The sequence below is a fragment of the Sciurus carolinensis genome, chromosome 6, assembly GCF_902686445.1.
Source record: "Sciurus carolinensis chromosome 6, mSciCar1.2, whole genome shotgun sequence".
In the NCBI taxonomy this organism is placed as follows: Eukaryota; Metazoa; Chordata; class Mammalia; order Rodentia; family Sciuridae; genus Sciurus; species Sciurus carolinensis.
Window position 1 is genome coordinate 112,986,929 of NC_062218.1, and position 14,754 is coordinate 113,001,682.

Here is a 14,754-nt window from a genome sequence, read left to right on the forward strand (position 1 = left end):
ACTGATGCTTCCTAGGTTTGCCTTCTTACCCTTAAGCTAGCTAGCAGGTAACAATCAACCTTCTTAGCAGGACTGAATTTCAACCTTTTTTTCTTGTTTGTTTCTCTACTCAAAATTTCTGAGAAGAAACAAGCAATAGCATGAATCATTTCCCTTGAAGTAATTTACCTGTCCCTTGGTTAGGGGAGAGCAGAACACCTAGATTAATAGCCCTAATGCTGAAATCAAGGTCAGATCATTTCCCCAAAGGAAAGTGGAGGGATGTTTTCATAGGTTAAGACACAGCGATGCTGTTAACTTAGATAAATAATACTTTTCCATTAAATGGGAACGGTAATATCTGTCCCACAAAACTATAAAGATAAAAAAGAAAAATTATCAAGATAATGTGCCTGGGGCATTATGCCTGACACAAGGTAAGGGCTCCATTAATACATTCTACTGTCATTAGGGTGTTTTTCACATTAGTTTTGGAGTTTTATATATTTTGGTTATTTCATAAATAAGGTTTAGAAACATTTTCAGATGATAACTTACAATGCTCAGGTTTTTAAAGAATCCGTGTACATAATATATATCTTGATTTCTTTATATTTTTAAGATTTCTTGCAAAATTTTATTTCATGCAGTATCCTAAAAGCTCTTAAGATTTTTCCTGGCTGGGAGGGGTGGCACATGCCTGTAATTCCAGGGGCTTGGGAGGCTGAGGCAGGAGGATTGCAGTTTCAAAGCCAGTCTCATCAACTTAGCCAGGCTGTAAGCAATCAAGCAAAAGCCTGTCTCAAAAATAAAGAATAAATAGGGCTGGTACCAAAAAAAAAAAAATAAATAAATAAATAAATAAATAAAATAAAAAGATTATTCTCATATGTACTATGATTTTAGTTATTGTAAGTGGGATCCCACCCGCCTTATGCATAAGCTGTTTACTAGCCAAAGTCAACTGCGTTTGAAAATAGAAACACGGATCTAAGGACTGCTCATGGTTTGCTCTTTGCTTGTTGCTGGGCCTGGAAGCCTGGGAATTCCAGGATTTTAGGAATCCGGCTGACTTGGATATTAGCAAATTTCTTTACGGAGCTGGCCTGTAGATGTCGCTGTTGGTCGGAGCAAACGCCTCTGTCGGGCAGGAAGGGGAGTTGAGCTGACTCTGGTATCCAGAGGTCGCCAGGGAAAAGTTTTTACAGTCGGCAGGCAGATACGTTGAGCTGAGTGCCCCATCTTAGGAGCTTCTCTGCTCTTGGCACCATGGCTAACCTCTGCCCTGCCACTTTTCCATCAGCTGTACAGGCCACCCCAGCTTCTGTTACTTGCTCTTCTCGAGTAAAACCTAAGCCCCCAAATGTCAGAAAAGTAGCAATGTTTGCTCATAATTATAGGTTTCTAACTTTTCTTTTTGATTAAGAAATGTAGTTAAGTGGTTTTCTTTTCCTTCCACTCCCTTTTCCCCACAGTGAACATGTGTGAGGTTACTCCATTATGGATAACTCCAGGGACATTCTACTTGTCTTAAGTCCGTTTATCTGACCCTAAGTTCCAGACACTTTTCAAAGCACTTAACAAATATGAACCCATCTAATTTTCATAACTGTCCTAGGAAGTAGATACCATAATGATACTCAGTATTTGACTTTTTGGTTTTGTTTGTTTTTTTGGCACTGATGATTGAATCTTGGCACTGAGTCATACCCCAAGCCCATCGTATTTTATTCTGAGACAGGGTCTCACTATGTTACTGAAGCTGGCCTCCAACTTGCAATCCTCCTGCCTCAGCTTCCTGAGAATCTGGGATTATAGGCATGTACCACTGCACCCAGCCTAATGATCTTCATTTAATTAAAGAGGAAGCTGAGGTTCAGAGAGGTTAAATGATTTTCGCCAAGTCACACAGATGATAGGGCTGAGATTTGAATCCAGGCAGCCTGGCCCCAGAGTTTGTACCTTTATGAATGTGAATAGTGTATGTGAAATTGTTGAGCTCTTAGCTACTTTTTTTCCTGACTCTCTTTAATTGACAACCCTCCCTTTTTACTTTTATCATGGTTATATTTTATTTTGACATCACAGATTTAAAGTAGTCCACAGAACTAAACTAATTGAGAATTGTTTTCCCTAATGAGAATTGTTGTTAATCCAATGCCCCCTGACTCCTAAATACCTTAGCACACATTTCCCACAAACAATGATATTCTCTTGTGTAACTACAAAACAATTGGTAAAGTCAGGAAATACGCAGGGCACCTGCTCGACCATGTAATGACTTAATGGCTGCAGGCCTGAAGTTTTCAGGAAGAGAAGGGGTAGAGGAGGAAGGAATGATGTGTCTGTGAGTACAGACTTTTGAGTCAGAATCAAAGTAGTACTTGATTGTCCCTGCTTGCCTGCGTGCCTGGCAGCAGGAAGCAAGATACCCATGGCTTTAGCTGCAGAGTGGCATGGATTGAGCAGCCACAGGTCTCAGAGGGGGACCTGTTTTCTAAGCTCTGCTCTCTCCTCAGGGCTGAACAACTTTAGAGAAATAAACCCATCTCTCTGTGCCCCAGCTTTCTCATCTGTAAAACGAATGGACCAAATATGAAGTCAATGACTGGTGCTCCCTAGGACAAAATCAGCCTAGGTGCTTTGTTTAGGAGTCAGCTTTCAAATAAACAATTTTTTTTTTCAATACTGGAATTGAACCCGGGGCCTCACACATGTTAAATAAGTGCTTGACCACCAAATCCTTTATTTTATTTAATTAAATTAATTTTGGTACTGGGGATTCGACCCAGGGGTGCTTAACCACTGAGCCACATCCCAGACTTTTTGGCTTTTTTTGAGACAGGGTCTCGCTACATTGCTTAGGGCCTTGCTAAATTGCTGAGGCTGAATCCCCAAAAAAACAAAGGCCAAATGTTTCCTCTGATAAGTGGATGCTGACACATAACGGGGTACAAGGGGTAAGGGAAGAATGGAGGAACTTCGGATTGGGCGGAGGGGAATAAGAAGAGGGAAGGGATGGGGGTGGGAAAGATGGTGGAATGAGACAGACATCATTACCCTATGTACATGTATGATTGCACAAATGGCGTGACTCTACATCTTGTACAACCAGAGAAATGAAAAATTGTATTCCATTTGTCTACAATGAATTGAAATGCATTCTGCTGTCAATGAATTGAAATGCATTCTGCTGTCAAGTATAACTAAATAGAACAAATTAAAAAATAAATAAATAAACAAATTGTTGAGGCTGGCTTTGAACTCCTGCTCCTTCTGCCTCGGCCTCCCAACCCCTGGGATTACAGGCCTGTGCCACCAGGCTGGCAAGCCCTTTATTTTATCTGGAGAGGGGGTCTTGCCAAGTTGCCCAGGTTGGCCTGGAACTTTCCATCCTCCTCTCTCAGCCTCCTGAGTCACTGAGGTTACAGGAGTGCCCCACTGTATCAAGTTGAAATTAAAGTTTCTTTCAGTGGAGGCTGTGACTTCATTAAGCTATAGCTGGGACATGGATCAAGTGATCTTTCCCAGCTTCGTATTTCTTTCATCCAGGCTAAGTGACATTTCAAGTCTCTTCCAGCCCAGGATTCAACAGCTTTGCCCTTTAGGCCCTGATGAATGAGGTGTGCCCCCAGTTCCCCTTCCTAGCTAAGGACAGTCCTTCTGCCTAGAAGAGTGAAATAGGCAATTGACTTCCAGGCAGGGTTCTCGTATTAAAGAACATGACATTTAATTATTAAATAATATGCACTAAATAATATGATATATAATAAAATACATCCTAAGTAGGATATATTTAAGCTGTTCTAATAATAAATTGTAGACAAAATAACTTCTGACTGAAGAGTCCAGGGTAAACTGGTGTGTGTCCCCATCTCCAGCGACACCCAGGCTGTTGTGCACATCCGGGATGGCCCTTCAGTGTCTGTATGTGGGCTGGTGGTTACAGAGGGCATGCCTCTCCCGTGTCAGGGTGTGGTCAGAAGGGGCAGGTGACCAGACACAGCACGTCCACTCACTTTGCATCGGTAAAACTTAACCACAGCTCGCTCAACCAAATGAAAGGTGGAGAAACAAGCCTTTGTTGTAGGAAGCCACGCACTTAGTCAGGAGTTGGTGTTCTACTATTTAGAGGATGGGATAGGTATTTGTGGAATGAGAACTAGCAGCCTCCACCACAGTATTTATTAGAAATACTTTCCACCCGCTGGCTGGAATATCCTCCTCATGCCGTCAGACCATGTGCCTGTTAAGACTTCATTCAGTCTGCTGTCATTCCCCAAATCTATCCCTCATTCGTCCCTTAGTAAAAGAAAATACAAGAAACCAGCTTCATCTAAAAGCAGCCAATTAAGGAAAATTGCTAAGTTGGTTAGGTAGGAAAGAGTAGGAGGTGGAAGGGACAAAAGGGACAGCTGGACATAGGGCTTGCAGAGACAGGAAACCCATGAGGGCCAGTGGGCTGCATGGGAAGGGTGGCTACTTGGATAGGGGGTGCTGGTGAAAAACAAGTGGGAAACCAGGAGGAGAGGTGTGTGACCACCATGCAGGCTCATTTTGTGGGGTCTTGTGCTGTTTTCTGTTCCCTGGCTCAGCGGATTCTACTCTATGGCATCAGAGCTGCCAGGAGACTTAGCCTCAAATTGTGGGAAACTACTGGTAGATAAAGGCTGGTTAGTAAAATCTGTTATGTGGCTTCCTCTGGTGCCATCTCCTGGCTGGTAAAGGTCTAAAGCTGTCCCCAGTGATCAACTTTTGTCCTTCCTGGTAGAGAGAAGATGAGGAAAATCTTTGCAAATTTCTGTCCTGCTTTTAGTAAAGATGGGGAGGGCAGATAACTTTTCTTACATTTATTTCTTTTCAGTTGCTTCCAGTTCAAAATAACCCTCATGACAAAGTGGCATACTATGGGGTAGCACATTCTATCTCCCTACACACCCAAGAACCTGGGATTGAAACGATGTCAGGTTGCAGTGAGTGAACAGCTGCACGGCAGACTCTCCTCTGATCATCTTTGAACCCCATTTTGCCTGGAACTCAAATGTACACTGAGTATTCAGATTGTTTGGTTTTCATTGTGAAAAGCCTGAGTAGAAAAAAGAGATATTTGCTCCCATTTAGTGGGTCATTGGGGCTTGCATGCCCTCATGTCGAGGGCATCTGTCTATGAGCTAGGAAGGTGAGCTTTGCCACTGTCAAACAGGACCTGAGAGAAGCTCAGTGCTCAGAGCCCAGGGCTTTCTTGGGGCCAGATGACATATGGCCTTGTTTTTTCTGGGGATAGCATGAGAGGGCAATGTCTCAGGGACATGCTCACTCTTATTTTGTACTGCAAACTTGGAAAATCAAATGTTAGCTTTATACTACATCTCTCAGTATGAGCAGCTTTATGCCAATGAGATTTTAGTTGCTGTAATAAAATACCCGAGATAAATCAACTTACGGATGAAAGGTTTATTTTGGCTTATAGTTTCAGTCCATGGTCACTTGGTTTCATTTTTTCTGGGCCTGAGGTGAGGCAGAACATCATAGCAGGGAGCATGTGGTAGAGCAGAGCTGCTTGCTTCATGGTGGCCAGGAAGCAGAGAAAAGAGAGAAGAAAGGACCAGGGACAAGGTACATACTTTCAGGATACACCGCCGATGACCTGCTTCTTCCAGGCAGCCCCTCCTCCTACAGTTTCCACCAACTCCCAACAGTCCATTCAATTATGAACCCATCAATGGATCCATTCATTGATGAGTTAAAGCCTTCATGATCCAATCACTTCCAAAAGCTTCACCTCTCAACATTGCCAAACTGGGGACCGAAACTTCAACATGTGAGATTTGGGGGGACATTCCAGATCCCCAAAATAGCAAGCTTCAATTTAAAAACTATTAACAAATTTTTATAAGAGAACCTGATTCATTGAAGATTTTCTTTCCTTCCTTGAAGAATCTGTTCCTACTTAAATTATTATGAATTATCACTACAATTAAATTCAGACTCCAGATGCTTAAAATGGTGTTCAACTGATTTTAACCTCTTGAAATGAAAATGAACTTCTAAAGAAATTCCCTATAGCTTCTGGGCATAGAAGTCACAGCAATGACTCCATGATTTTTTTATTTTTGTGTTTGCTTTGTGCGAAGAGTCAGACCAAGACAAGGTCTTTGCTTACCTCTGCCCTCTTCTGCCCTCCACCTCTGGCAGGTAGACTGGGAATTCTTCTAGCAGTCCCTGTCCATGTGGGTTAGGTTAGCACTCCCTGGCCTCATTCTGTAGTTATCTCAACTACACTCTCTCCCTGGTCTTCATGAACACAGATGTTAAAATTAGGTCTGGCTACATTTTATATTTTTGGACCTCTACAACTTTTAATGGTGACTTCCTTGTGGACACCTTGCCTTCTTTCTTCTTTGAGGAATTTCATTTTATTCTTGCTCACAAAAAACACATAGCCATGCTGCCCACAGCTGGTTTAGCCAGGACTCTGCTCCATGGCCGCCCTGAACTTCTGAAGTTTGCTACAGAGGCTTCTTTTTTTTTCTTTTTTGATGGGGGTGGTTCTGGGATTTGAAGCCAGATACCATCTACCACTGAGCCACAACCCCTACCCTTTTTATTTTATTTTGAGACTAATTGGCAAATCTGCCCTGGCTGGCATTGAACTTGTGATCCTCCTGCCTCAGCGTCCCCAGTGTCTGAGATTATAGGCTTCAACACACCACTGAGATTTTACAATCTAGGTGTCTCTCCCACTACGTGGCTGGAGTTACCATATTCATTCATTCCTGCATCTTTATAATAACCTAGGCATATGTTGTTCAATAGGATTTTTCTTTGTAAAATGCTTTCTTCAAAGACTGAAAGCATCATTCCCTCAGAGTTGCTTAAATGACTTCAAGGGCTTAGATTTTTTTTTAGTAGCTTCTGGTAACAAAAAGAGCTTTTCTAACTGAATGAGCTGTCTCCTCCAGCAAAGTACCCCTGGCTAACCTTTGTTTACCATTTTAAGCAGCCTCATGCTAGCTGCACTGTAGAGTATAGTTAAATAATTACTCAGGAAACTTGCTTCAGGGTTGTTATTACAGATACGAGGTCTACTTCAAGGTACGTTTGTTATTATTTCTCTTTTCTCCTGCATGTTGCCTAACAACAGTAAGGAAAATTACGGAAAGCTTTTCATGACCATCTCCACCTGAACTGCACATTTGCCTGAACTTCAAACTTCTTGCTCTGCATATGCATATACCCTTATTTATTTATTTTTTATTGTTCCATTCACTAAATTAAAGTTCCTGTACCTTATCTAGCGGGTTCAAACTTGTTCTCTCCTGTTTCTAGCAAATGCCTGACATATTTGCATTTATGAAGAACCAATTAACATTTGATGAATAAGGAAGGAGACGGAAATGTTGAGGAGCTTGGGGCTTCTTTTGGTACCTTTGGTAGAATTTGGACTGCTCATCTCTACTCAACAGTGATGTCTCCCTCCCTCTTAAGACCATCTGGAGGCTGAAAAGTCAGCGTCCTCCTGGCTCCTTGCTGGAAGGGTGACCATGTGAGAAAGCGGACTCCCAGGCACAGGCGGGTGACCACACACTGCCCACTCTGCCCTCTGACATCTTGTTCATGCTACTCTAATTTTGGTGCTTTGTTTATCACCTGTAGCCAAACATAATTTTAACAGGTGTGTTGGTTTGACATTTGTGTTTATGAAGATCAAGAAGAGACTGGGATTAAAAATCTAAATGTAGCTGGGCTCAGTGGCACAGTTTTGTAATCCCAGCAGCTCAAGAGTCTAAGGCAGGAGGATCGTGAGTTCAAAGCCAGCCTCAGCAATTTAGTGAGGCCCTAAGCAATTTAGGAAGACCCTGTCACAAAATAAAAAGGGCTGGGGATGTGGCTCAGTGGTTAAGTGCATCTGGATTCAATCAATCCCTGGTACCAAAAAAAAAAAAAAAAGGAAACTCTAAATGTAGTTAAGATGACCATAGAAAACCATGTTAGAGGTGTTCAGAATCTTTCCCTGGTTTCCTTTAAGAGATTTAAATTTTTAATTGCTTACATTAACTTAACTCATATAAATAAAAGTGTCTTTGACAGTGGAATGTTCCTTTATTTCTTAAACTGGAGTTTTTCTGTAAATGCTGATTGCCTAGACTGTGTTTTGCTCACCCTCTTAACCATGAAAAAACAAAGAAATTCTTTTTTAATGGAGTGGTGGCTGTGGGTGATGCAGACTATGGGGAGGAGATGATCTGTGAGCTGTACCTCAAGATGAAGTCTTAGCCATGCTTTATGGAAAAATTCTTTTTCCTCATTTTTTAATGAATAATACTTTTTTTCCCCTATAGAATTTTCCATTTAGCAGAGACAACAATGAAACTGAGAGCTTTATCAATCTCATTGGAGTAGTGGGACATTAACATTAGAATATTTTCTTGAATGCCTCTAGACCCTGAACTGGTAGAGACCAAAATATCAAGGTTCCCGTTAGGTTGCACCATCTGGCAACGTCATTGGTTTGGACAGCACTTTGGCTGTCGGCAAAGTCTAATTGCTGTGCTTTCCTCTGAACCCCCAGGTCAAAAAACACCCATTATACCTTGCCAATCAAATCACCACTTTGTTTTTAAATTTAAAAAAGGTCAAATATTGGCAGTTTTATTCAGTTCTACCTACCAAAGAGCTTTCAGTTTTCATGCTTTTTTGAAGCATTGACTTCTTAAAATGGCAAGCATGAATATCACCAGTGTGAAAGGACACCATGACAATAATTTAGTTCAATGATTTTAATTGACTTTATTTCAACTTGAGAAATTGGCAGTACTTCATTCTGTATAATAGAGAAAGTGTTCTAATGCGCAGAGCAAAGAATGTTCGTATTATAAGACAGGCTGAAGAAAGCAGAACCAAAGAACAAAAAGTGATGGGTCATTTCCAAGTTACTTTCCTTGTAAGGTGGGGACAGAAAAATAGAAAAATAAACTGATTGGTTGATATCAGTTTACTTCAAGTTACTTCTTGTAAGAATTAAAGGATTAAAAGATGTAAGAATTAAAGGCAGAGAAAACTTCATTATCATACCAATCAAGTTTGGCTGCTATCTGTCTAATCTTTTCTTGGAAGGCTAAACATCTTAATTTTTAGCATGGTGATGTAGAACTTTAGCATGAGTGACTCCATTTTGATTTTTATCCTCATCTGTGCAAGAGATTAGTCCAAAACAAGACTAATGGAGTCCTGTGATTTTTTTTTTTTTTTTTTTTTTTTTTTTTTTTGGTGCTGGGGATTGAACCCAGGGCCTTGTGCTTACGAGTTATGAGTCAAGCATTCTACCAACTGAACTATATCCCCAACGCCCATCCTGTGATTTTTATTTAACACCAGTAACAAAATATTATGTATAACAGGACAGATGAAAATTGACATTTTAAAAATAATAGTTTATAGGTAAAAGGAAACCAAAACTCAGAGAGTTTTGGTTATTTGCTTTCATGAACACAGCTGGGAAATGCAGCTTGGGACCTTGCCTCTGGTGGAACCTGAAATCCATGATCAAGGTCCACTTCCCTTTCTCTAGTGTGCAATGTAGTGAACTCCTTGATCAAGTTTAGAAAGGGGTGATCATTGCAGCAATGAACCTTCTTTGGTTTGGAACTTATGAAAGAGTCTTGAGCTTCCCCACAGTTATGTGACTACTTGAAATTAAAGAAGCGTTTCGTCAGGTTTTTAATATTAACAATCCTTTTAAAAATGTACAAATACCTTAATCTTTTTATTGTGAAATAGGAAATTAAAACAAAACAAAACAAAACAAGGAGAAAGTGTTGCTAAAAGCAACAAGTGTTGCTTGTCCCTAATGCCAATCCATTAACGAGGACATGATTTTGTGATGGGTGACAGATCTGGCTCCATGAGAATGTTATAGGCCAGACTCTAAGGGAAATGACTAAACAGACTCCATTTTGCTCTGAGACTCCATGTTATGTAGGAAATAAACTTCTCCCATGGGAACACCCCACCTCTGTACCCATCATCAGTTACTTAGCGTGACATGTTTAGCAATACAAAATGACATTTCTTATGTAATGAAAAATTACTCTTTTGATTTCTATTGCTCCTAAACAATGTGCCATATGAACAGTGATTGTGTGGATGTTAGTAATCACTCTTTAGTTTGTACCTAGATAAGGGTCGTTTTGACCCACTTTCCCCTCTGTTGATGATCTCATAATGTTAGTTTGAAATTTCAAATCATAGCAACAGACACTTAGGGATTGATGTGATTTTTGGTATAAGAACCCCTACAACCCTATGGTTGGGCTGTTCTCCCAAAAGCCGTTTTTTGGGGCATTGTGTGAGACAGTCAGTCCGTCGGCTTAATAAAGACTCTCAAGTTTGGACTTTTCAGTGGTGATCAGTCCTGTTCTTAAGTTGTGCCCCATAACATTTTGAGAAAAAGAAAAAAGAAGGTTTATAGCTTTGCTAGCAAAGGAGAAACACAGGGAACTCCTGTCCCAAAGGCTGTGATTCTGCCCATCAGTAGGAACGAGGAGGGGGGCTTTTAAAGAGGTGACTCAAAGGTTACATTCCACTGTTGGAGTTGTAATTCACTTGTTCATTTGGGAGAGAGTCATTCCTGAGATCTTCTGTTACCATCTCCAAAGTCTGGATTTCTTCATTCCTATGGCAGGTGTGTGCTCAGGGACAGAAAACTGCCTAGGATGAGGAAGAAAGGTAACCCTGTTTTGCTTGAGATTAGGGAGGGGGAGAGATTAGGGAGGAACAGGGAGAGAGGAGGAGAAAGAAACACGTCCATTTTAAAAATCAGTTGCAGTGGCAGAGTAGCAAGGGTTATAATCAAAGCATAAAGTGGACCACTGTTAACAAAAGTACAGGCAGGCAAAAGAAAGCAAATGTATCAGACCACTGTCTCATTAGTTGGAGCCAACCCTGGTTGACTCTGCATATTCTTATCCTTATGTGCCCCTACCTATTTCCACAGGTTTAGGGAGCCTCCTCTGTGCCAGACACTGAGCCGAGTGCTGAGTTGCTTTGGAGAACAAGCCGGCACAGTCTTTGCTCTTGGTCCATGGGAGAGGTGGGTCAATACCAACCTACGTCGAGATATTTGAGAAAAAGGAAAGTGTTTGAAGCCAAGTGTTATTAGAAGGAAAGGCTGGGATACGGAATGAAGGGGCAAGAGAGGAGGCAGAATACCTTCATTTAGACAGGGAGGCTAGAAAGGCCTTGCGGAGGAGGTGACCTTTCAGTTAGGTGGAGATGGAAGTGGTTAGCGATGCCAAGACCTGAGTATCCCAGCAAGGAACAGTGAGGCCAGCAAGGGGCTCAGAACACGCCACCCCAAAACATGCCACTTTGGCATGGTGATTATTTTGAGCTGAAGGCACTTGAGAAACAGCAGATGCAGGAAGGGCTCTCCCTCTGCCGTCCCTCTTTTTACCTGAAATCAGGGCATTAATTCCTGTGGGAAGGTGCCTTCCCTGTGCCAGGAAGAGGGCAGTCTTCTCCCTGGAGATGGAGAATCGATGCTGAAATGAATCTGTACAAATAAATCTTACTGAAATAATCTTCATCTTCCATTAGTGTCTCCCTTTTATTTCCTAGTCACTTAACCCTGACCCCTTTTCCTTTGCCTTGCCACATCTCCACGGTTCATCTCTCTTTCTTAAAATGGTATACAAGCCCCTGGCCCTGGTTCTTTGTGTTTTCATTTCTTTCTATGAAGCTTTCGTGCCACATAAATATGTCAACATCTAATAAAATGTGAATGATTTTTCTCCTGATTCGTCCCCCCTCCCCAGTAGTGGGGACTATACCTGGGAGTGCTTTACCACTGAGCTTCACCTCCAGCCCTTTTTAGTTTTTACTTTGAAACAGGGCCTCGTTAAGTTTCCCAGGTTAGCCTTGAACTTGCAATCCTCCTGCCTCAGACTTCAGCGTAGCTGGGATTACTGGTGTGTGCCATTGTGTCCGGTTTAGTCTTTTGTTTTTTTCTATACCAGGGATTGAACCCAGGAACATCTAACCACTGAGCCACATCCCAACTCTTTTTTGTATTTTATTTAGAGACAGGGTCTCATTAAGTTGCTTAGGGCCTCACTAAATTGCTGAGACTGACTTTGAACTCGAAATCCTCCTGTCTTAGCCTCTGGAGAAGCTGGGATTACAGGTGTGTGCCACCACACCGTCTTTAATTTGTCTTTTTTTTTTTTTATTGTAAACAAATGGGATACATGTTGTTTCTCTGTCTGTACATGGCGTAAAGGCATACCATTTGTGTAATCATAAATTTACATAGGGTAATGTTGTTTGATTCATTCTGCCATTTTTTCCCTTGCCCCCCACCCCTCCCACCCCTCCCCTCCATCTATACAGCCCTTCCTTCCTCCATTCCTGCCCCCCTCCCTAAACCCAACTCCAACCCCAACACTAACCCTTCCCACCCCCCATTATGTGTCATCATCCACTTATTAGCGATATCATTCTTCCTTTGGTTTTTTGAGATTGGCTTATCTCACTTAGCATGATATTCTCCAGTTTCATCCATTTGCCTGCAAATGCCATAATTTTATCATTCTTTATGGCTGAGTAATATTCCATTGTATATATATACCACATTTTCTTTATCCATTCATCAATTGAAGGACATCTAGGTTGGTTCCACAATCTGGCTATTGTGAATGGAGCAGCTATGAACATTGATGTGGCTGTATCTCTGTAATATGCTGATTTTAAGTCCTTTGGGTATAGGCCAAGGAGTGGGATAGCTGGTTCAAATGGTGGTTCCATTCCAAGTTTTCTAAGGAATCTCCACACTGCTTTCCAGAGTGGCTGCACTAATTTGCAGCCCCACCAGCAATGAATGAGTGTACCTTTCTCCCCACATCCTCGCCAACACCTGTTGTTGCTTGTATTCTTGATAATCGCCATTCTAATTGGGGTGAGATGGAATCTTAGGGTGGTTTTGATTTGCATTTCTCTTATTACTAGAGATGTTGAACATTTTTCCATATGTTTGTTGATTGCTTGTATATCTTCTTCTGTGAAGTGTCTATTCATTTCTTTAGCCCATTTGTCAATTGGATTATTTACATTCTTGGTGTAGAGTTTTTTGAGTTCTTTATAGATTCTGGAGATTAGCGCTCTATCTGAAGTATGATTGGCAAAGATTTTCTCCCACTCTGTAGGCTCTTTCTTCGCATTGCTGATAGTTTCCTTTGCTGAGAGAAAGCTTTTTAGTTTGAATCTATCCCAGTTATTAATTCTTGCTTTTATTTCTTGTGCTATGGGAGTCCTGTTGAGGAAGTCTGGTCCTAAGCCGACATGTTGAAGCTCTGGACCTACTTTTTCTTCTATAAGATGCAAGGTCTCTGGTCTGATTCCGAGATCCTTAATCCATTTTGAGTTTAGTTTCATGCATGGTGAGAGATATGGGTTTAGTTTCATTCTGTTGCATATGGATTTCCAATTCTCCCAGCACCATTTGTTGAAGAGGCTATCTTTTCTCCATTGCATATTTTTGGCCCCTTTGTCAAGTATGAGAAAATTGTTATTTATTTGGGTTTGTGTCCGTGTCCTCTATTCTGTACCACTGATCCACCTTTCTATTTTGGTACCAATACCATGCCGTTTTTGTTAGTATTGCTTTGTAGTAGAGTTGAAGATCTGGAATTGCGATACCCCCTGCTTCACTCTTTCTGCCAAGGATTGCTTTAGCTATTCTGGGTTTTTTATTCTTCCAGATGAATTTCATAATTGCTTGCTCTATTTCTGTAAGGTACATCATTGGGATTTTCATTGGAATTGCATTGAATCTGTATAGCACTTTTGGTAGTATGGCCATTGTGACAATATTAATTCTGCCTATCCAAGAACATGGGAGATCTTTCCATCTTCTAAGGTTTTCTTGAATTTCTTTCTTTAGTGTTCTGTAGTTCTCATTGTAGAGGTCTTTCACCTCTTTTGTGAGATTGATTCCCAAATACTTTATTTTTTTCGAAGCTATTGTGAATGGGGTAGTTTTCCTAATTTCTCTTTCTGAAGATTCATCGCTTATGTATAAAAATGCCTTAGATTTATGTGCATTGATCTTATATCCCGCTACTTTACTGAATTCACTTATGAGATCTAAAAGTTTTCTGGTGGAATTTCCTGGTTCCTCTAAGTATACCATCATATCATCAGCAAATAGGGATAGTTTGAGTTCTTTTTTTCCTATTCATATCCCTTTAATTTCTTTGGTCTGTCTAATTGCTCTGGCTAGAGTTTCAAGGACGATATTGAATAGAAGTGGTGAAAGAGGCATCCCTGCCTTGTTCCAGTTTTTAGAGGGAATGCTTTCAGTTTTTCACCATTTAGAATGATATTAGCCATGGGTTTAGCGTAGATGGCCTTTACAATGTTAAGGAATGTTCCCACTATCCCTATTTTTTCTAGTGTTTTGAGCATGAAGGGGTGCTGTATTTTATCAAATGCTTTTTCTGCATCTATCGAAATAATCATGTGATTCTTGACTTTAAGTCTATTGATATGGTGAATGACATTTATTGATTTCCGGATGTTGAACCAACCTTGCATCCCTGGGATGAAACCCACTTGATCATGGTGCACTATCTTTTTAATATGTTTTTGTATGTGATTTGCTAAAATTTTGTTGAGAATTTTTGCGTCGATGTTCATTAAGGATATTGGTCTGAAATTTTCTTTCCTTGATGTGTCTCTGTCTGGTTTAGGAATCAGGGTAATATTGGCTTCATAGAA